We start from the raw sequence: 23,718 nt of genomic DNA, 5'->3' as shown, positions 1-23,718 counted from the left end.
ATGGCCAACTGGGCACTGCTACTACAAATCTTCAATTACGAGCATAGAGTGCCAAGACGCCTAAAGTGGAGCACCCACAGGGACAACTATTTTGAAGAACTTCAGTTACTGCACAAGGTGAGTAACCTTCTCTTCCACACTTCAAATGGCACTAATGGTTTCCTATGCCTGTCACTTACAGGCTTTCTCTTCTGTGATTCCTTGATCCTTCTTGAAATGCAATTGGTGCATGGTATTTTTTGCTTCTTACTATACTCAAATATATATAAATATAATATACATAGTGAGGCAAATCCAGGAGCTGACAACAACCGGGGAGAAAAAGATCAGAATTGAAGAAGCTGGTTGTCATAGACCATGCTATGTGAAACACACAAGGTTGTATTAGGGGGGTTGGGTTTTTTAATTTATTCTACTGCTTTCACTAGCACTGAATTCACTAATCTAAAAAAACCATGTGGCGCGCACACATTAATATTCTGTGGCCAGACCCCTGGCTTCAGACTGCAGACACAATAATGTCAATCTCACACACAAATGTGGGTAATTAGGACTAGAGCACTGGTTCTTGAGATCTAAAAAGCTTTTGCTCTTTAGGTTATAGTTAGGGCCCTACCAAATTCATGACCATGAACAACACATCACGGACCATGAAATCTGGTCTTTTGTGTATACTATACAGATTTCATGGGGGGGAGACCAGTGTTTCTGAAATTGGGGGTCCTGACCCAAAAGGGAGTTGTGGGGGCATCACAAGGTTATTTTTTGGGAGATCATAATATTGCCACCCTCACTTCTGCACTGCCTTCAGAGCTGGACAGTCAGAGAGCAGTGGCTGTTGGCTAGGCACCCAACCCTGAAGGCAACGACCCCCAGCAGCAGTGCAGAAGTAAGGGTGGCAATACCATACCATTCCATCCTTACTACTGCACTGCTGCATAGAGAGCTGGGTGGCTGGACAGTGGTGGCTGCTGACTGAGGGCCCAGCTCTGCAAACAGCAGCGCAGAAGTAAGGGTGGCAAATACCGTACCATGCCATCCTTACTTCTGCACTGCTGCTGGCAGCAGCTCTGCCTTCAGAGATGGGCTCCCAGCCAGCAGCTGCTCTCGAGCCAACCAGCTCTGAAGGCAGTGCCATTGCCAACAGCAGCACAGAAGTAAAGGTAGCAGTACCACACCCCCCCTTACAATAACCTTGTGACACCTCCCTTCCCCTCCCTCCCCCCCCCAAACAACTCCTTTTTGGGTCAGGACTCCTACAATCACAACACTGAGATTTCAGATTTAAATAGCTGAAATCATGACATTTATTATTTAAAAATCCTATGACCATGAAATTGACCAAAAAATGGATGGTGAATTTGGTAAGGCCCTAGTTATAGCAGAGGCCCTTTACATATGTGTAATGGGTTCCTCATCCTCTGTGTGTGTCAACCAGTAGGAGACACAGACACCCCAGTGCATTATAGCAAGAATGCCCAAAAATAGATGCCGAAAGCTGGGTCAAAGTCAATGGGAGCTGCTGCACGCTCAGCACTTTTGAAAACTGGAACGCTTTAATTCTAAGTGTCAATTTAAAGGCCTAATTTACAGACCTATTTTTGAAAATCTTTGCCTACAATAGTAGCTTCTGTCTTTCCGAGAATTTGGGTAACAAATGTTACTATGCTACTGTATGTGCATAGGAACTTAAGGCACTTGCGTCACAAAAACAAATATAGTTTCATTTGTAGTGTCTTTTTCCATTCACAAATATATTCCTACCGAGCTACAAGAGAGGATATTCCTCTAAATGAAGCTTGAAATGCAGAGTTAAGCAAAGATATTCATTTTTATTTTGAATCAACTTGGCTAAAAATTAAGCTGGCCTTCTGGGGGACAGAATGCTATGTAATTTGGTTGCTGTGAGGAGGTATTGCAAGGGTAATATAAAGAAATCAAAGCTGAATAGAATCCGGGAGAGGTTAAAAGCAGAATCCACTTTGATGTCCTTTTTGGATTACGCCACACAAATCTAAACTTCTGTATTGAGCACTTTTAAGATACTACGGTAATCGGTGCTGTAGATAGTATATGGATACTATTGCTTGATATGAGTCAAGTGGAGGTTGGTGTGCACTACTCATGCAAGTGTATAGCAGGAAGCCGGGCAGAAATATAGAGGACTGGCTAGGGAAGCTGTGCAGAGAAGCAGTTCGGGGGGGAGGGAGGGGGGACTGAGCTGTGCCATAGGTACAGTTCCTAGTAACAGTAACCCTCCTTGTTGTTTCTGAGGAGAGCAACTCTGTGTTCTTCCCTGCCAATGATATATGACAGCTCTGTGCGGGGCTGACCTCATCATAAGAAACGTTGGCAGAGGGCCCAGCAGTAGAAGGAAGTGGGGTAGGGGGGAAATCGCCTCACCCTCAGGCTCAAGTAGCTGCTTTTGGCCCTTTCAGCAGCCCTACTCCATGTTCTTGGTGCCCCGCACGACTTCCCAGTAGGATTATGTAGAGAGCAACTATTATTACAGCCTTTAACTTCCCTTGTGCAGCTCCAGTGCAGAGGCAAGTGAGGAGATGAAAAAGGTTAAACTAAACTAAAACCATACCTGTGGTAAGTGGTAGGAAAATATTCCTGTTATTGTTTAAAAGAGCATCTGTGAAGCTCCTGTTCCCTACTAATGATGTTTGCCCCCTGCACTCAAATGTTGGTGGAGGGGCTTGCCTTATACAAAGGCACCTTTCATACCTGCAGCTGCTGGATAGGGTGTTTGCTTTAGCTTTTGTGAGGGGAGTAGATCAGTATTATCTCAATTTTGCAGATAGGGAAACTGAGGCACAGAGTTGGTGATGTAGAGACCTAGGGTCTCTGGCAGAGCTGGGAGCAGAGCCCAGATCTCCTGACTTTTGGTCTTGTGGTTTAAACAAAGCTATCTTTCCTCCTACTACTAAAAGAATGATAGTTATTGCATACAGGCTTCCCTGAAATGTGAATGTGAAAAAGCAGTGATTTGTAATAGTGCATGATTTTTTGTCAACAGATTTTATGCCATGCTCTTTCCATCTCTCTGTTTCATTCTCTCTCTCTCTCTCACTCACTGCCATAGGAGCTGGCATCCAAATGACCAGCTGAGAACAAGGGCACCATTTACCTTTGTAGTGAGTTTTGAGCAGACCTACAATCAAGTTCTGGAAAATCCAAAGTGCTTCAGTACGATCGAACACTTTTCACTTCAGGGCATTGAAGGTAGGAAACAATGTATTGTTCATTCCCATTTCCTCTGTATTTGGATACTATGCCCTTTTGCTAAAGCAATGGATAAAATAAGGTCCTCACACACTTAGGAGGAAAGACATGCTCAAAGAGCAATTGCTACAGAAGCAGCAACAGGGGATAAAGGTGAGTGTGTGGTTCTCCCACCTCATACTAAGCAGATGCTGAAAATTCAGGATACTAGGACTTTACTGTTCTCTGTCAGACAGCACCACCATAGGGGCAGAATCTCTCAACAGTAGACTAGAAAGGTCTCCTGTGGAAGGACTCTACCTGTGGTGGTTGCAGGAGCAAGAACCATGATTATGGCCTTGACAGCCCTTCTGACAACATACTGGGCACCGTGGTTCAGTGAGCAATTATTTGGCATAGGGATGGGACATGGAGTATAGGGAGGGAGGTGGGTTTGAGGGTTATTGCCTGAGAGTAGCTGGGATGGGGGACAAGGGATGTGACTGGGTGGAGGTGATTCACCAAGTAACATGTAATGCAGAGCATTAGTTAGACGATAGGGACTGAATATAGTGTTGCCTGATTGAATATTGGTGTACTGATTACCATGGTTTGCTTAACATTTGCCAGTTAGCTCCTCAGTTGATAAAACAGTTATACTTCTGAGGTTTGCCAGGTTCCCCTCCCCAGACTCAGGCCCAATCTCAAATTCAGTTTCTGGTTGGGAGCCCTGATGAGTGCACAGGTGACACTCACACTGGGGCAGAGCTGAGATTTTAATAATTTATATTTATACAATGAGTAAAAACACCAATGTTCCAAACCAAATGAGAATGCAACTATAGTGTTGTAATGGATTACCCCCTTTCAAGGTACCACCTGATGTGCTGGGATACCTCTGAGCCCGCTGTTTTGCCAGCCTGGGCCCCCTTTAATCTGTCTTGCAGAGCCAGGCTCTTAAGCTTCCTCTAGTGCCCACACAGACAGGGCCATACCCAGCTGCAGAAAGACACAGACACTGAGATCATCTCTGGGAAGACTCAGCTTAAGGGACTTGCCTCAGCTCTCAGGTGCTTACCTCCCTTGGAGTGCAGACCCAAAGGTATATTGTCTTGTGCTGTATAGAAGAATCTGCACAGCTCAAGCTCATAAAAATTTTTCCCTCTTCCTCAATGTGAAGAGAGATATGCACCCCTTCTTGCTCCCTCTGCCCTAGTTAGAAATTGCATAAATTGGGTTTAATAATAAACAAACAAAAATATTAACTATAAAAGGCAGATTTTAAGCTGTTATAAGGGATAGCAACCAGAACAAGATGAATTACTAAGCAAATAAAACAAAACATGCAAACTAAGCTTGATTCACTAAAGAAATTGGCTACAAATAATAATTTCTCATCCTAAAAGTTGTTTCAGGCAGATTACAGAGATTCTTGAAAGCCCGCTGCACAGGCCTGCAGCTTGAAACTTCAGGTATTATTATTCACAGGCTAGACACCCTTCCGGCCTGGGCTCAATTCTTCTCCCCCAAGTTCAGTTCTTGTTTTCAGGTGTTTACCCTGTCTCTTTGGGAGGGGAGGCAGAGGAGATCCCTGATGAGGTCACTCCCCTGTCTTATATAGATTTTGTGTATGGCAGGAACCCTTTGTCTTCCAGCGGAAAAACACTGGCATTCCAAGAGAGGGGAGGGGGAGTCCATGACTCAGTCACATGTCTCGGCAGGGTCATAGCAGCCATTATTCACAGGTTGTCTAGAGTATCCACAGCAAGACTAAGCTCTTTCACAGTCCATTGTCTTTGCTGATGGGCCATCAGCCCTGTCTGGCTTTTTCATTTTTGTATCTGAAGGGCTAGTTGTGGGTGTCACCCAAAGTAGCACAGTTGAAATACAGATACATGGTCAATATTCCTAACTTCAGATACAGAAATGATACACACATACACATTTGATAATCACTTTCAGTACATAATAACCTTTCCAATGATATCTTACATGAGCTATCTTGCATAAAGTATATCTCAGTTGTGTCATATCCATATCATAAGCATATTTCCATAAAGGATATAGAGTGTAACCTCATATTCCACTTGTGATGTTAACTTCCCACATTATTCTACACTCATATTCACACAAATGTTACCGAGACCTAGAGGTGGGGAAGCAGGTAGTGATCTACAAGGGTCCTATCCTGTCTCTGGAATGCCAACGGAGTCTGAAGATCGCTGTCTCGAGTGCTTCCGCTTACATGGTGGTTGGGCCTATTATTAGTTACATATTTGTGGCTGTTCTTATCCCAAAATTATTAAGCTCATATTCCTGGTCACTACCTGTTAGTCATTTCATACATTATTTGAAAAATTACAACTCTAAATCAAACATCTTATCTTACATTCCTTATAAATTAGGGTTACTACCTGTTAACTTACTTATACCAAGGCATGTAGGCCTAAAGCCATATGATAACTGCTCGAGCTGAATATTACAGGGTTGGGCCTGTAGGTTTCTTGCACTATTGCTGGATATGATATTTGCATTCTGTAAATTACAGTAGGAATTTGAATGGGTATGTGATGGAGTGAGCTAGTGAGAAAATTGGCATGGGATGGGATAAGAAGGGTGTTAAGCCATTGCAAATACTTCTAATTTAAATGTATATGGTATATCATGTCAGGGCAGGTAGCATAGATTAAGTAGCTATACTTAGGTTGGAACTCAAGAATTAATTCAAAGGAGAAACATGTGTTGTTAATTTACACCCTAATTTTGCACTGTAATCTGCTTGTGCCGACCCTTGGAACCAGTCCCATTAACTTTGGTAGGGCTCAGCATAGCAGGATCTGTGCTGGTGGACCTTATTGCATGATTGGGGCCATAGGGCCAGATCCAAAGCCTGGTGAAGTCCAAGGGAGTCTTCCCACTGACTCTGTTGGGGTTGGCATCAGGCCCTTAGACAGTAAGTACCTTGGGACTTAATATCGAGACTGTAAGATCTTTGGGGCAGGGATGCTCTTTTTGTTCCCTGTATGAAGAATGCCCCTAGCACAATAAGGTCCTGATCCAGGACTAGGTCTCCCAGGTATTGTACTAGTATTACGACAAATAATAGTAACTAATAATGGGACAGAGTCCAGTCAAATTTTAAGTCACTGAAGTATTGAGTATTCTATACGTATTAGCTAAAGAACAACATGACAGAGGAAGGAGATGAATAAGTGTACATAGTTCACGAAAATAATCACTTCTTCATCAGTTTCACCATGCCATTGATTTTTAATGGCTGCGGAAATAACTTTACTGATAAGGAAATAGACTACAGCAATACTGTACCTTTATTTGTACCTAATCTTGTTATTCTGGGCATGCATTTTTAAAGTTGTGTAGAAGTCAGAATAGTAGCAAAGAGATCCAAAACTTCAGGTATATAATCTCCTATAAATCCTCTGGAAAATGCATTCCTGTAGTTTATTGATCTATGCAATTCTCCACTTTTTTTTTCCAGTGCTCTGTATATTTTGCCCCATTTTAAGCAAAGTCAGACTGAATTTCAAGGCACATCTCACCTCTTGTTTAATGTGGCTTTTCAGGCAGAGTGATGTGAGGTGAATGTTATAAAGTGCACAATAGATAGCTCCCATGTATGTTAAGTGGATTTCATTGCACACACGCACGTTTAGCTTTATTTTCCAATAAAGGATTTAAATGGTTGCATTAGATTTTTGTCCTCTGCAATATTGCTTTATGAATAATAATTAACTGATCTTCTGTCTTCATTGTAGCTTCTTCCTCTAGCCCATTGTGCCACTCCTCCTTTTACTGAATTTAACAGATTGTGTTTGAGTATCAGTTTCTTCATTTGCCTTGAAGATTGATATTATTGACAGATTGAGCGGGGCCGTATGTGCGCACACAAAAGCGAGTGAGTTAGAGTGAAGGCCAGCACAAAGCATTTGCACCACTTATGTTAAGACATGTTTTGATGGCATATCTTGCATGGTACTGCATGAGCCTCATGCTGGTCGTCTGCAAAAGGTTCTTTTAAAGCATAAAGTGGGCTTTCCGAGAGCTCTAATAATAATAGTATCTAGCTCTTGTATATCATTTCTCATGAGTAAGGCTATGAATCTGTCACAGAGGACACTGATTTTATGAGACCTCCATGACTTCTTGAAAATACCAATAATTCAGCCCTGGGCAGTGGGGCTTGGGCCTGGCATCGGCATCAATAAATCCATGATTGATTGATTGATTGTTTATTGCCCACATTTCCTGTCCGTGTGTCCTGTGCCAAAATTGTAGACTTACTCGTGAGTGGATCTCAAAGATCTTTACCAAAGGACAGAGGTGCCATTATCCCCAATTTACCGATGGGGAAACTGAGGTATAGAGAAATTATGTGACATGCCCAAGGCTGGCCAGCAAACTAGTGGCAGAGCCAGAAACAGAACCCAGGCTTCCTGAGTGTCAGTCCGGTGCACGCTGCAATTCGTTATTTAAAAAGTTTTTGAATAATTACCATTAAGCCCATGTCAGAACTAAGACCCTCCCAACTCAGCAAATAATGATGCTATCTATTCAACAGGTTTCAGAGTAGCAGCCGTGTTAGTCTGTATTCGCAAAAAGAAAAGGAGTACTTGTGGCACCTTAGAGACTAACAAATTTATTAGAGCATAAGCTTTCGTGAGCTACAGCTCACTTCATCGGATGCATTTGGTGGAAAAAAAAAATTTCCACCAAATGCATCCGATGAAGTGAGCTGTAGCTCACGAAAGCTTATGCTCTAATAAATTTGTTAGTCTCTAAGGTGCCACAAGTACTCCTTATCTATTCAACAGTTTCATAAAGATATAAGCTCTGATGGAAAACAAACACAGGCTCTGTAAAACGGACAATATCTGACAATATTCCACGATGACGCTAACTTCCACAGTTGAAGTCCCTCCAGTCAGGACACTTGTCCCCAGACATAAAATATCTACAGTAAAGTGTGTCACCTGGAGAGCCTCAATTGACCTCAAACTGCCATGGATAAGGAACAGAGAGAGAGGCAATCTCAAGCTGCCAGAACCCAAGCGATGAAAGGCTTTATAAATCAAAATCAACACCTTTAAATGAATTGGAAGTCACTGCCAAGTCTGAGCTCTCAAAGAGATATCGCTGAGGAAGCAGGTAGCCATGTTCCCCATTATCTAATATTTCAGAGGGGTTTTTAGGTGTACCCCAAAGAAGCAATGCAGTTTTCACATGACAAATGCATAAGAAATTGTATCAAGGGCCACATCTGTCAAGAAAGAATTCATCTTCCTTATAATAATATCTACTGTGACTTCTTGATGATACAGGTGTGTATGTGTGTGTGTGTGTTTGTGATTTCTCATCTTGTTTCTCTGACCAGAAAACAAGCATGTTGGCTGTGACATTCTGCCAAAAGGAAATCCAATATATAGAGTTCCACAAGTATTTGGCAAGGATTGGTTGATCTGGATATGAAATGTGGGAACACACACATTAAAAATGGCCCTACCGGGTTTCCCTTTTTAACCATGTAATGCAAGTCTTGGATGCAATAAATTAGAATAGAGGGTGGTAATGAAATAAAATATGCTGGATTTTTGGAAGGAATTATAAACTAGAAGTTGAGGAGGGAATTTTAAAACAACTGAAATCTATTTAGCACAGCCATCCATGTACCTGAATGCACGCACACATTTAAAAAAGAAGTAACAAAATAATTTCTCTCCCTCTCTTCCTTCCTTCCCTACCCAAAGGGTAAGCTTGAGTAACTAGTAAGTTTGTACAACACTCTCACAATTTTAAGTGTGTGTGTGTGTGTGTGGGGGAAATAATTTATAATGGGAAAGCTAAATTGAAGAGAGGAGATTTTCATTTAGTTCTGAATGCAGTGAGGTTAGGGGCTGTTAGAGCTGTGGGGAAATAGTGAATCTTTGTTCATGTTCCCTCCCGTTTTGCTAAATGGTCACTTTTGGATTAAAGCCTGGAACATTTTTAAATGTTGCATGTTTCTGTACAAAATCTGATAGTTGTCAGAACAAAATTTCAAACCTTAAGGCACAGCTTTATTTATCGGATTTGTTTTTATACTTCTCTTTGTCAAACTCGTTATAATAGTAATTATATTTAAGAAACCCAAAGAAATAAAATTGTGCATACAAACATTTATTTTACATACAAATTTTCATTTGCTCCTCTAGTTTTATACAGATTTAGAAATTGAGGACAAGATCATCAGCTAGTGTAAATTGGCATAAGTTGCATCCATTTGAATATCTCATGTGGGCCTTCCATGGGCTTCAGTAGAGCTGCACCTGATTATTCCAGTTCAGAATTTTATTCATGAATATTAAAGAAGTAGCTTCCCTCTATGGATTAGTACCAGTGCTTAGTTTCAAGTCTACAAAAGACTTGAAACTAACACAATTGGCTCAGGCCAGTATTCCTAATAATGCCACTTTTGAATCCTGACCATCTAATGTCTCCATATCATCTACAGCTGGTGTCAATGAATAATTTTTGGCCAGTGAAGCAAGTGGACTTTCATATGCTAAACTAAAAAAAAAAATCACCTCTGTCCCAATCACAAAGAAAGATACACGCATAGGGGCAGATCCTCACTTGGTGTAAATGATCATAGCTTCATAGAAGTCAGTGGAACATTGGCTATTGACACCAGCTGAGGATCTGTCCCATCTGCCCTTGCACACACAACTTCTGCTGCCGTCTCTTCCAGATACTCTCTGAGCCCTGATTTTAAAATGAAAACAAGTCCGGTTTATTCTCTCTAAAGTGTCTTCTGATCTCTCTACATGGCGGGATAATATGCTTGATAGGGTGTGATTGCCAAAACACAGTAACATGTTGCACATTAATTAGTCTTTGTAGACCCTGCTGGTGTGTACTAAAGGTTCTCTTGTGTACTTTAACATAATACTGTTTCAAACAGCACTACACTAAAGTACACCAGCAGTCTACATGGACCAATTAATGGGCAACCCATTAATGCACTTGAGAAATTACACCCCTGTCGAGCACTTTACCCCTGCATGCAGGTAAGCCCTAAGAAATCCCAGAGTCTGGGAACGCTCCAGGTTCTTTTGCAATATAAAATGTTTCTTAGGATGGGCACATCAGCTGGAAGAAAACCTCCAAAAAAAATGAAGGCAAAGAATGTTGGAAGAAAAGGTTTACTTCAGGGGTGGGCAAAGTTTTTGGCCCAAGGGCCACATCTGGGTATGGAAATTGTATGGCAGACCATGAATACTCACAAAATTGGGGATTGGGGTGCGGGAGGGCTCCAGCTGGGGCTGCGGGCTCTGTTGTGTGTCCCAAAATAAGGAGTTCAGTATGCGGGAAGGGGCTCTGGGCTAGAACAGGGTGTTGGGTGCAGGGGGGAGGGTGAGGGGCCTGGGGTGGGGCTGGGGATGAGGGTTTGGGGTGTAGGAGGGCACTCCAGGCTGGCATCAAGGCGTTTGGAGAACAGGAGAGGGATCAGGGCTGGGGCAGGGAGTTGGAGTGTGGAAGGGGGTCAGGGGTGCAGGCTCCTATGCAGCAGTGTGGCCAGGCAGCTCTGCGTGCTGCCCTGTCCGCAGTTGCCACCCCTGCAGCTCCCATTGGCCATGTTTCCTGGCCAATGGGAGCTTCGGGGGAGGCACTTGGGGTAGAGGCAGTGTGTGGAGCCTCTTAGCTGCCCCTAAGTGTTGGAGCCGGAGGAGGGACATGCTGCTGCTTCCAATAGCCACGCGGAGCAGAGCAGGCCCCCAACCCCACTCCCTGACTGGAGTGCCAGAGCAGGGCAAGCCCCAGACCCTGCTCCCTCGTGGGAGCTCAAGGACCAGATTAAAATGTCTGAAGGGCCCGGATGCGACCCCTGGGCCATAGTTTGCCCACTCCTGGTTTACCTGATAAGAAAGCTTTTAGAGTGACTCTTACCTGATGTGGTGTATTTTGTGTTGGTTACATTTGTTACTGATCTTTTGGGATTCAGAATGAAAAATAGTACACATGGCAGTCTATTGTTTAATTTGGATTCTACTGAAAAAAATATTACAGAAGAGTGAAATGTGATGCTGCCCTCCTATCAATCTTGGGATGCCATAGGGGAAAAAAATACAGGAGAACTCAGACAAAATTGAAGTTTGAGCTTCCTCTGGCCACATTCAATATGTTTGTTTATCAAGACATGAGGTAAAACAGGATGACATGAATTCCTGATGTAATGGAAGGAAAGGCTATATGCTAGGGAAATTATTTCCTCAGACAAGGCTACATTAACGCAAATGGGGTACCTTTTAGATCATGCCAGCAGGGTCTACATGGATCAGTTAGAGCATAACCTGTTAGAGAGCTTTACAAATTGCAACTTTCTCATGCGCTTTGCAGCATGGCATAGACAAGCCCAAAGTGATTGTGTCCTGTCTCTGGAATAGCTTGCACATCAGTTTCTGATCACAAGACCTGTTACAGGTAAAAAAATGTATGCAAAGGTGCTCATGCTTAGGCAAGGGCTTAGGAACTATTTGCTCATAGGATTCCGCCATCCCCTCCAAAACTTGTATTTTGTGCAGTTCAACATTAGCAACAGCCAAGAAACTCTTCAACAGTTTTATCAGTATCATTAGAGTGAAGCAGCACCTCCGCTGTAGTGACGGTTCAGATTACAGGATGACTATTCCGAGTGCTCTACCATCCACGTGGTGGCTTGGGTTGTCTTGAGATTCGCTGTGTGGCCTGAGTTGCGGGTTAGGGTTAATGGACCAAATTTGGAGTTATTTGAGCAATGGTTCCTGAAATACAATCTCTGCACATATCTTCCCCCCCCCCCCCAGCCACTCAACACACAACCCAGCAATTTACAAAATCACACATTCTAACATTTTGGAGCACACCAGGGGCTCAAACTATGGCTTTGATGTACCCGAAAGTAATCTCTGCTGCTCTGCATTAGTCTCAGCTAATGCATGTCACCCGCTGCCCCTTTTTTTCGGTTGGGAGGTTACATTGATGAAGTTATTAAGGGGAAAGTTTGTAACTCCAGGTCCGCACATGCCAAAGTGACATTCCTAAAAGAGTGAAATGTGCATATGCTCTATTGAAACAACAGTAGAGGTTTCTGGGCAGTCTGTTGTCCTGGTAACTGGGTAGCTCGAGGTGACATGTTTGCCCATTACATCTGAGTATCACCCATGCACTATAAATTCGGTGCTCTACCTTTGGCAGTTTTCAGATACCACATCTTGTGTATGGTCCTTACATTCTGCAGGGGCTCCTTTTAGGAGATTTTGCCCCTTGAAACTAAAATTTCTGGTTTACGAGCAGTATGTTAAAGTGCTCTAAAATCCACATACACCATAATGATGCTTTAGTATTGCCAAGGAAATTAGTGTTGCTTAATAAGGGAGAAGATGAAGGCCTCTAGTAAGCAATTTGGATAGTGTAATCTTATTTCCTAAGCAATGGAACTAAGTTGCTGGAAAGGAAGGAAGGAAAGGAAGTTGCTGCGTCATTTGGCCAAGCAATTCCCCGTACACAGTCTCCCGAACATAAACTGCTCCTAACAATTTCAGAGTCTTAAACAGATTTCTTTGGTGTAGACCTAGGGAAAATGGGGGGAGTGGTTGGAGCTGTAAAAGGGGATGTAGAGGGATAATGGGGCAATGCTGGGGCTATGGGGGTTGAAACAATTTGGAGAGGGAGATTGGGACTGATGTGAAGCAGCAGCGAGGGGAAGAGGTTGGGGGAGGGGATAAATGGAGATAGAGGAAGGAAGAGAGGTTGAAGGGGTTCCAGGGAAAAGGTCTGAGGGAGGATATGGGGGTGGGTGGCAGGAGGTGTGGAAGAGGATTAGAGATGGATTAGTACGATCACCATTCTCCCTTCCTGTTTAAAGCAGCTGCCCCTTCCTGTCTCCTGCTCCCCTTGTCCTGGCTGGGCCTCCCACTCACAGCCCCATCTGTTGGCAGCTGCCAGCTGCTGGAGAGAGATGCATCTCACAAAAGGGAGAAATGGGGCAGCAGTGACCCCTCCCCCGCCCCCGCCTTAGGGAGTGAGGCAGGTGTGTACCTTAACATTGTACTGTCTGGTTTTCTGAGTTTTAAGTTTAGCCCCACTTCATATTATGGTGGAGCATGAGGCACCACTGGACAACCTGAACTTTGTATCAATGAAATTTGGGGGCATTTAATATATCAGAAGCTAAAGTAATGAGGACAGACATGCTGCTTACATTTTCTTGCAATTAAAGAAGGAGAAATGCTGTATTAGAGAAAAGTAATCAAGTCTCATTAGTGCCTCGGGATTAAAATTAATCCTGATATAATTAATGGGGGAATAAAAGAAAGAGAGAACAGGATGCTACCAAATCAGGCACTGCTAGGCATACATGGATTGGTGTGATAACCCACCCATTTCAGAATCCTTAAAGGAAAAGTAATGATAAATTAGCAGAGGTTTGTTTCTTATTGTCAGCTAGCTTTCTTAGCTGGTAGCTTAACCCCCAGACAATCTACCGAGCACAGCTGGGCCCCCAATAAGCTGCCTGATTGGCGAAACTGCCCAACTGGCTGTTGGGATCGGCAGACCTACTATTACACCCCGCAGTAGCAGTGGGTGCTGATTGCTCAAAGCATTTGTCAATGGCTGTAATAGTTCTTGTGTCTGCTTGTTCCTAGCCTTGTTCCAGCTCTTCACCTACCTTTTCCCCATTCCAAGTGACCCTCTGCTCTGATTTGTAACTTTGCCTCAGAGCTGTGGCTCTGGTATCTGGCCTCTGACTCCAGTTCTGACCCTCCTTGCCAATTCTTGCTCCAGCCACTAGGAATGACTGCCCATGTCCATGTCTCTGACACTTATCAATCCTTTAACTATCATTTTTATTTGGTTAGTTCAAATTCCTGATGCACTATGGGCTTCCTCTCCATCCTGCATATGGCTAAGCAAACGCTTGCCTGCTATGAGGAAGAAGGTAATCAAAGGACTCCACCTCCTGAGAAAGGATGTAACTATGTAACAATGAGGTGAGTGCAGATCATCCAGGGCTTGTATCAAACAATGCGTAAAATTGACAATTGCTTAGCTCAACAGCAAATATATCAATAAAACAACTGCCCTGCAGATGTTGTGGAACTAGAGATTTTTATTGAGGGTCAGATGAGCCTCAGTGGCAGCATCTGGCCCTAAGGGCTTGTCTAACTTAAAATGCTACAGCTGCAGCTGTCTGGCTTAGGGCTTCAGTGTAGACACTCACTACAACAATGGGAGGGGTGAAATTAATCCACCTCCCCAAGAGGTCATAGCTAAGTCGACAGAAGAGTTCGTCCATCCACCTAGTGCTGCCTAAACTGGGGATTAAGTTGGCTTTACTGTGTTGCTCAAGAGGTGGATGTGTTGCATCAGCCTGAGCGATGAAGCTGGTCCATCTTAATTTTTGAGTGTAGGCCTGGCCTAAATCATTACTAATAATCTTTGGCTTGTCTTTCCTCCCCACCCCTAGCACCTTGCCTCAATATTGACACTTCTTCTCTCTGCAGTATCACCATTAACCATTAGCTTCTCTTCATTCCCATTGCCAAACCTGTTTTGTCCAGGCCCTGATCGTGTCTCTCAGAAACTACTGCATCCTTTCTCTTTGGGTTCAGATTGTTCCCTCATTCTTCAATGGGCTCCAAAGGGTGCTGCAAAAATTAGCTTTTTTTCCTGGTAGTCTATGTCTGGCCCCTTTTACTCATCCAAAGGCAGTAAGCTCTTTGGGGCAGGGAGGGATTGTGTGTTGTTCTGGATTTGTACAGCACACTGAGGTCCTGGTGCATGTCAAGGGCTCCTAGATGCTACTGTAATACCAATAATAATGGAAATACTCCTATTGTCTTCAGTGGAAGTTAGATCAGGCTCTATATCCATTCACTGGTTTTCTCCTGCTTTTTATACCATATTCAATTTGTTTGTCATTGCCTTCAGAGGTCTGGAGTAGGGACTTTGTGCCCTTTTGTTGTCTGTAAATTACCAAGCAGTTTAAATTTTATATTAAGTAGAGAATTCTTAATACAGTAGAAATCCAAATGTTAAAGTCACAGTTTCATACTGAGAAATCTTTAAGAACACTGTGAAGATCTCCTGTTTAAAAGCAACAAGTTGGATCAGAGTGAAAATTCTCCACTGAATGCTAAGGTGGGTCTCTTGGATATCTCTTTTGAAAGTGATTCTGCTGCTTCTCTTGAGGAGGAATTTCTTCATAGTCTTTTTCTTGGGCTATGTTATAAATCATAAGGAAAAGGAAATCAGAAGACCCCTAATGGTACATGCATGGATTTGGTGTATAGATTAAAAAAAAATAGCAAGACTTAAAATCCGTTATTAGGTACAATGGCACGGAATAGAGATTTCCTTTCCTTTCCTTTCCTTATATTCTTTGGGCCAGAGCGTCAACAGCTGTAAATCAGCATACCTCTATTGACTGGAGTGGAGCCATGCTGATATTTACACTAGCTGAAGGTATGGCCCTGTATGTGTGGCATTCAAACCTACAAAGTGGGCTATTATAAGGACTATGCACCACTCAGTTCTTACACCCTCAAACCAGGCCTGGGGTTGGTCTTTTTACTCATTTTAATAAAGGACTCTTTAAAAAGAGAAGGAAGAAATAATCCTGTTTGTTCCATTACAGAGAAAACTGTTTGTTTTTGAAGGGTGTACTGGAGAAATCTTATCACAGTTTTTATATTTGGATTTATTCATATCCTATATTGAGGGTTTAAGTGGGATGTAAAAGGTACATAGAACTTGTGCTAATCCTCTGCATAAATTTTAGCCACTGCTCAGTTCCAGTTAGGGTCTACAGCAGGATACATGTTGGTCACTTCTCATTTCATTAATGTGCTGAATGAAAGTCCGTGGTGCACCCATGTTTTGAAAGAAAGAAAGAAAGAAAGAAAGAAAGAAAGAAAGAAAGAAAGAAAGAAAGAAAATGAACGATTGGCATCTCTGACCCTCAATCCTGAGCCCTCTGAAGTCATTGACAAAGCTTCCATTGACTTCTCTGGTGCAGCAGCAGCAAGCCCTCAATCTTGCAGGGTACAGTATATTGAACCTAGTGGGCCCCCCATTTCACAGCTGTTAAAACTTGCTATGTTTTCATATTGCTTCTGGCCCTTTCCATCTGTGAGAGTTGGTTTTGTTATTAGTGCATGAGTTGTTTGTCCTCAGAGTGGTATACCAAATGTCTAATCTTTTGTAGATGAAAGGCTGAATCCAGCATTCATCAAAAGTCCATGGACGTCTTTACATGAACTGCAGTGGACAGTGTGTCATGTCCCAACTCTTTTCGACTGTTGCATTTTTGATCTCTAAGTATCCGATCCAGCTCCCACTGAAATCAATTGAAAGGCTATCTTTGACTTTATTGGAAACTTGATCAGGCCTAAAAGCCCAGAGGTGGAATCCCAGCCCACTTGAATTCAATGAGAGTCTAACCATTGACTGTAGTAGGGCCAGGATTTCACCCCAGTATATCCAGTAAGAGGGAGTTATCATAGGAGTGGTTTTATGAGACGTTCCTGCCTTTGTACATACTCCACTGATTCTGCAAAAATGCTTCTCTGGATTCCACTGGGGATTATTTTAAAGCACTTTCTGTTCAACATTTTTTTATAACAATCTGAAAGCAATTCTGGTCCTTTTAACCATTAACATCAGAACCTATGGGATCAGGAGGTTTCCACTCTTCAGTTTGGCCATACACTAGCTATGGTTCACATTTATTTCTGTTGGCGTGCGTCTGAAAATTCTGCTCAAGAAGTCAATGAAAGAAAATGACAAAGTAATGACAACAATGAGAAGAGAAAATCAAACCATGCTCATTCTCACTGAATCCAGCTATCAATGACTTGCTGCTTGCTTCTGCTCATCCACAGCCATGTAACTACAATGCCTATCCTGCAAATACCTGCTGCTGTAGCATAGACCCCATGGGGACACACGTCTGCATGTTAGCATACCTATTTGCAGGATTGGGCCTTTTGTAATTATCTAATTAACCTTGTACCCTGAGAAACCAGGAAAGTCAATAGATAAAGTCAACATAAATGAACAGTTTATTTTAGTTGCAATTGCTAATAAAAACTGATGCCTTTCCATTTGTAATTAGTGTAAAATATCTATACCATCTGCTCGTCCAAGAAACAGCCCTTACTAACTGGAGGAGCATTGGTGAATCTAGAAAGAGTGCAAATATGCCTTGAAACCTAATCTTCTCTCATGTTAGCCCAACATTATTCCTCAGAGGGATTCTACCCTTAAAAGTTTTATACGTAATAAAAGCAAGGAGCAAAATCGAGATGCTCCAGTTTTCTGCCAATGCCTGATAGCCACTGAAACTAGGGCTGGTTTTAAAATCAGGGTGGGAGGGGGAAGAATTGCAACACTGGAGATGGAGCTATTTAATTCTGAAACTTTATCAAACGGTTTTGTGAAATGTTGAGCACCTCCAAAGAGGGTTGACGTTGTGTTTGGATATTTTCCCCTGTCTTTTCATGTTCATTTTGAAAATTCAAAATGTCAAATTTTCCAAAGTTTTCACAAATGGGAATGTTTCCTTCTGCTGTAATTGAAACCTTTTGTAATAGTGCTTTTCAAGCAGAAAGCAAGAGTGCTCACGTAGCAGGGTGAGGGATGTAGCTACAGACAAAGCATCACTGTAGTACTGGAGCCTGGTTCCATTAATTACTTGCAGAGGTACCTGAGAATGAAATGTCAACATAGACAATAATCTACATTACAAGTATGTTACTTTGTAAGAAAAAAACAGTCATCTGTAGGTGAAATTTAGCTGGTATGGAAATACCATACTGCAGCATAGGAGGTGGGGCTGGGAACAGTGCTGGCAGTAGCATTTATTATGAGCTTTCTTGGCATTGCTGCTCCCCAGAAGGGAGTCTGGGGATGCTGCTGTAATTTAGGACAGCCATTGGGACTTCTTAAGTTATGCAAGGAGCTGCCTCATCATCCCCCAGAACAGCATAATAAGGAAGGTACAAAGGTAAAGCTGCTTTTGCCCTTCCTCTGCTAGGACTGATGGCTCCTAGCCATGCAGCACAGAATCTCAGCCTAAGTAATTCCCCTGGGTAGGCCATAGGAACAAAGGGAGGGACCCCGTAAGCTCAGAAGGAATCAGATGTCCCTCTGCACTGCTACTTAAGCCAAAAATCCATTGACTTCAATGCAACTATTCATACAATTGCTTGATAGTGGAGGTAAGATTTTCACAACCTAGTTCTTCGTGACTCCCTACTCCTAAAACATCCCCACGATAGGGTTGGCTTTTTCCCATCATGCCTTTCAAGGTGCTGGCCCTTTAAAGTTGGCAGAGACCAGCAGCTGCAGGCCTAAAGCTGTTATTTTGTAGCTGTCTGATGCTTGCTCCCTGTGGCTCTCTTCCAAGTGCTTAAGTGTTAACTGATATTTTAGGCTTGGCTCTCATGGTAACATTTTTCAAGTGTTTGATGCTCTCCCTCCTACCCGCCCTACACTGTCTTTGAGATCTGTCTCTTACCTCCTTGGGTTAGTTAATCTCTATCATTTACTGAGGGAGAATCTTGGTGTGCTTCCTTATTTGTCATTTGAAACCGTTACTGAATGTTGTTCTGTAGTTTAGAACCTTTTGGCTTTGCAAACTCTGCTATTGAAGGCCTGTCTATTGACATGCCACCCAGTCCTTCAAGGTGCTGCTAAGAACTCAATTCCAATGAAGTTAGTGAAGCTGGAGGGTGTTCAGTCTGTTAGGGGACTTATTCCTTCACCCACTTACTTCCCTGGTCCTTCTCGCATGAACAGAGAGCAACAATACCCAAAGTCCAAAGGTGCAAACAATTCGATGTTTATTGGGGTGAACTTTCAGCAAGCATGATTCCAGTTTCCTTCCTTAGTGTCCCCCTTCCCAGCTCTGACACCCCAGAGCCTTACACCTGTGTCCTTGTTCCCATTCCTGCCCTTAGCAAAACATGATTCCAATTTCCCCACCCCCATTCCCTGTTCCCATTTCCCCCTTAGCAAAACATGATTCCAATTCCCCCCCCCCGCACACACCCACCCACTTCCTGATTGACTGCAGGCTATATAGTAAAACCTGAGTTCCGCTTAGCTATACCTTAACCAATCATTTTCCTGCAAGTTAACTAACCAATCCTAACATATTGTAACATGATTATGTAACCGATTATATCCCACCACCTTAATTAGTTTACACCCAGAAAAATTAATTATACAGCAGACAGGAACAATCACAGAACCAGACAGAGATTATACAAACAAACAATAGGGAAATGGGGACTACAGGGATCGAACAAACAGTGAAATGAGGATTTCACATCCCAGCTATTGATAAGTGAGTTCTTGCCAGACAGGATGCTATCAGACTAAGTTTCCTGTTGCCTTTTCTAGGCACTTCCCTTTCTCTGGAGGCGATAGGCATTATCAGGACAGGGCTGTATCCTAACGGCCCAATAGCACCTTCTTTCAATGTGACTAGTTTGGAGTGTGAGGATGTGACCGTTCGCTTCCCAGCTTATGGCTGCCTCTGCTTCTTAGCCAAAGGCCTTAGCCTAAGCACAGGGCCTCAGACTGTCACAGGAAGAGAAGGCCTTTGCACCGGCAGACAGTGATTTTTATTCTCTCTCTTTTATACCTCTAGAACTAGCTAAGTGATAAGAATACACCTAAATTCTTAGCGTATAGGCCTTTACAGACAGGCCTGAATAGCTATATCCTAACACAGTCCCTCAAAGTGCGGCTTTCCAGGGACATCTCATTGTAAACAATAAGCAGATTGGATCCACTATATTTAACAATATGGAAAAGAGTTGTCTGCTGCACATAGCCAATGCAGTCAGTCATGGTGAAGTAATTGTTTGGTGTGGGAGAACTGGTTGGAAATGTATTGTAGACTGACAGAGCGTCCATACTGCTATTCTCCTACAGTGTGAAACAGTGGTGCAAGTGGAATCCATTTCTTTCTGGTATGGGGATGGAGGGAGCACGGGAGGCATGTGACCTCCTCACGTGACCCTCCACATGACTCCTCCCCACCCCCAACCCAGGGGACAGGGTTGGGGGTTTTGCTCCTTTCCCCGCTGCAGTTCCTGGGAGAGCCTTGAACCACAAAGGCTCTCCTGGGAACCTCAGCAGCGAAAGGAGCAGAATGTGGGGCCACAGGACTGTCCCCAGCCCTGCCCCCCACAGCCCTGTCCTCTGGCGGGGCTGCTGTACAGATAGCGGAGAGGAGACCCTGCGTGGAAGGGCTGAGGATGGTACAACTGCACCAGGGGAGCTGCCAGCGTGGAGCCCCAGCGGCCCCACATTGCGCTGCTCCTCTTTCCGGTACGCCATACCAGCTATACATACCTTGCTGGTATGGCAGACCGGAGCGCCCTCCTTGCACTGCTGGTGTGAAAAGGTGTTCCACCACTCTGCTATGGGTCAATATTTTCTGAACATATTTTGAAGCTAGAGACTTTAAAAGAGAGGCCTAGGTATTTCATTTTGTGTGTTGCTATAAAAAAATTTAAAAACAAACAAAAAAAACGGTACACAGTATTGATTCAAATCCACTTTAAAAAAAATCTTAAACCAGAAAGACATTGTTCACATCTCATTGAGTTGGATGCCATTATAAATGATAGTGTTCTATGATACTTTCTACACGATGTTGATATTCTTTCATTTTATGGGCTTCCATTCTGTTTTGCCTCTATGATTATGAACTGTCATAAAGTAAGAAAGCAAAGCTCAGTGGAAAAGAGGCAGTTTGGCGGGGGGTTGGGGGGGAGTTGCCGTCTTCTTCCTTGTATTGATCCCATAAGGAAAAGTCTGCTCTATGAGTCCTCTCCCTCCAAAGACTTCTTTCAATGCCATATCCTCTATCATATCACATGCTAATACTTCTTCCTTTATGACCTCCCACCACTTCTACTTGTGTCAGCCTCTGTCTTTCCTTGAATTTTGATCTGTTGGGACTTTATTACACATACAGTTGTCAGGACTGTGCTTTACATGGCCAGACCATCTGAGCCTGCACAGTGTCATTTTGTATCTTTATGGGTGATACTTTGAGCACACCCCAACATACACATTCCTCACCTGGTCTTTCCGGCTTACACCTTTCAGACATCTCAACGTTTACGTTTCTATGGAACAGATCATTTGCACATGTTTCTTCTTTGCTGCCCAAAATTCAGTGCCAGACATTAAAACTAGACAGAATACCATTTTATCAACCTTTCCTCTTAATCTTACTGGTGCCTTCCTGTCACATACTACACTACTTATCTCTCTCCATTTGAGCCAGGCGTTTATTATCCTAGACCTAATTTCATCCTCCGTTTCCCCATATTCTGGAACTCGGATATTTGAAACTTTGTGTTTTTTGGTATTTTCTGCCCATCTCTTTTCAAAGGTAACTCTTCACTGTTCACATTATTGAAATTACATACCATATAGTCTGATTTTCATTGGCTAATTTTGAGCCCATCCCTCCAATGCATCTCCCCATTTATCAAGATCCTCTTGCAGACTATTATCTGCAAACAGTCTGAGCTGAGCTGCTGCCTTCTGTGTGTTCCTTTCAAGGCTATCCAGGGTGAGGATAAATGAGAAATGGCTCCATGGTGATCCATGATGCACTCTCACATTCACCAACAATTCATCTGTTTCACCACTAGATTTTCTGACTATTGACGTTCCGCCTATATATGTGGCTTAAACAAGCCTCACATAAAATTCTGGTACCATTTTCTCCCTCATCTACCCAGATGATTTCTGTTGGAACTGGATCAAAGGCCTTTTACAGATCCGTGAATACATATAATTTCCTTTTCTCTCTAAATTTTTCAATGAGCTGCCTTAGTAAAGGTGGTGGGGGGTTGTGGAGGGAAATAAAAGCTTAAATAGAAAAGGCTGCTGAAAGATCCCCTTTTCCACATTTTAAAATGTTGTGAGTTTCTTTAATGAGGCTTTGGTGCAATGAAAATGGCACATTGGGATTGTTATTGTCTATGTTATTCATGTACATCTGCAAAACACCACATGATAATCCATTCTGCCTTGTGGACATGATAAAATATACCCCATGCTTCCAAGCCTTTGAATGTTTCAGGTATTGTTGTGGTAACTGGTTTCGGATCCTGTAGCTGTCATTTCAATAGAGGTTTTTAATGTATAAATTATTGTAGCACCTTCAGTGGTGATGCAAGTCAGAAGAAATTATGGACTTAAATATTTTTTATGGTTCAAGTGATTGAAAAAATATTCTCACAGGAAATGCCACCCTTGATTAAAGCTGCAAAATAAATATACTTGGTACATCACTGCAAAGCATCTTACAGATGTTAACTAGCTAAGGCCCACACCAACTCTGTGAGGTAGGTAAATATTATTTCCCTCTAACATTGTAGGGAGACTGAGGCAGAGATACAAATATAAAAAGTTTGCCTGCTAAAAGGTAGTGGTGCTCTGGGAGAAGGGAAAGAACTGCAATTGTGGTATCCATTACTAGAGGCACATTATGCCTTTAATATCTCCACGAGGGTGAGGGGAACACACTGAAAGTCAGATCTTGCTGTTTTTGAAAAGGTGTAGCTATTTACACCGGACAGCTTTATGGGCACAAAGGTGAGATGGACTGTGGCTCCAATCTGCCCAGATACACCACACTCTGGGGCTGCTAGAAGCTTTAGCTGGTCCCACCATCCTGAGTTCCCCAGCACTCTGTAGCCAAATGATGGTGGTGTGAATGGATGGGGACTCACAATTTTTTCTTCCTGTAATATACTTGTTCAGGGCGTCCATAATTGATGCTAAGTGATTTATCCAAAGCCAGAAGCTAGCATCAGAGCCATGATTAGAACACAGGAATTCCTGGCTCTCTCTGTTTAGCCCTGTGCTAAAACTACTACAGTGCATTCTGTATCACAAAACCTTACAATAACAATCTGTAATTGAATGTGAACCCAAACCCGGAACTCTAGTCTTGATTTGGATTTGAACCTGAATCACAAACTCCTCTTTTTGAGCCGATTTTCAGTTTTTGTGTATGATGAGAATTGTTCCCACAGGCTTTGGAAGAACAACTTGTGATCTTTCCTCCACACAGTCTAGTCTTTTTTCTGTTCTTCCCAGTCCCATATAGAATGCTAAGCTTCAGTACAGCTACCTCAAACCTCTCTTCTGAAGAGTTAAGTCAGACTGAAGTTTCTCACTTTTGAAAAGTAGCTCCTCAAGCAGTTCTTAACAGATTTATCTAGATCATCTCTGGAAATTGTTTTGCTGCCTGTCCGGTATTCAGCGTAAGAACATGGAGGCAGTGTCGTAGTTTCTAATAGCAACATGAAGAACTCAATCATCTCAATTATATGATCTGCTTCTGGTACTTTTAGATTTCAAAAACAAAAATAAGCAAACAAAAACACCCCCACACAATAATAACAAACTCCATGGCCGCTTCCCCACATGCTA

General features: G+C 42.8%; 1 long non-coding RNA gene across 2 annotated transcripts in view; it reads left to right on the top strand.

Annotated features, from left to right (window-relative positions):
• The window catches only part of LOC122460308, a 380,240-nt gene that overhangs the window by 118,117 nt on the left and 238,405 nt on the right, over positions 1–23,718 (top strand). For both annotated transcript variants that reach the window (XR_006281552.1, XR_006281551.1), the window contains exon 2: positions 3,089–3,228. This is a non-coding gene — a long non-coding RNA (uncharacterized LOC122460308). The remainder of the gene's footprint in view (positions 1–3,088; positions 3,229–23,718) is intronic.

This window comes from Dermochelys coriacea, chromosome 5, assembly GCF_009764565.3.
Source record: "Dermochelys coriacea isolate rDerCor1 chromosome 5, rDerCor1.pri.v4, whole genome shotgun sequence".
Classification (NCBI taxonomy): Eukaryota; Metazoa; Chordata; order Testudines; family Dermochelyidae; genus Dermochelys; species Dermochelys coriacea.
The sequence above is the reverse complement of the archived record's forward strand: the minus strand, read 5'-3'. Positions and strand labels throughout refer to the sequence as shown.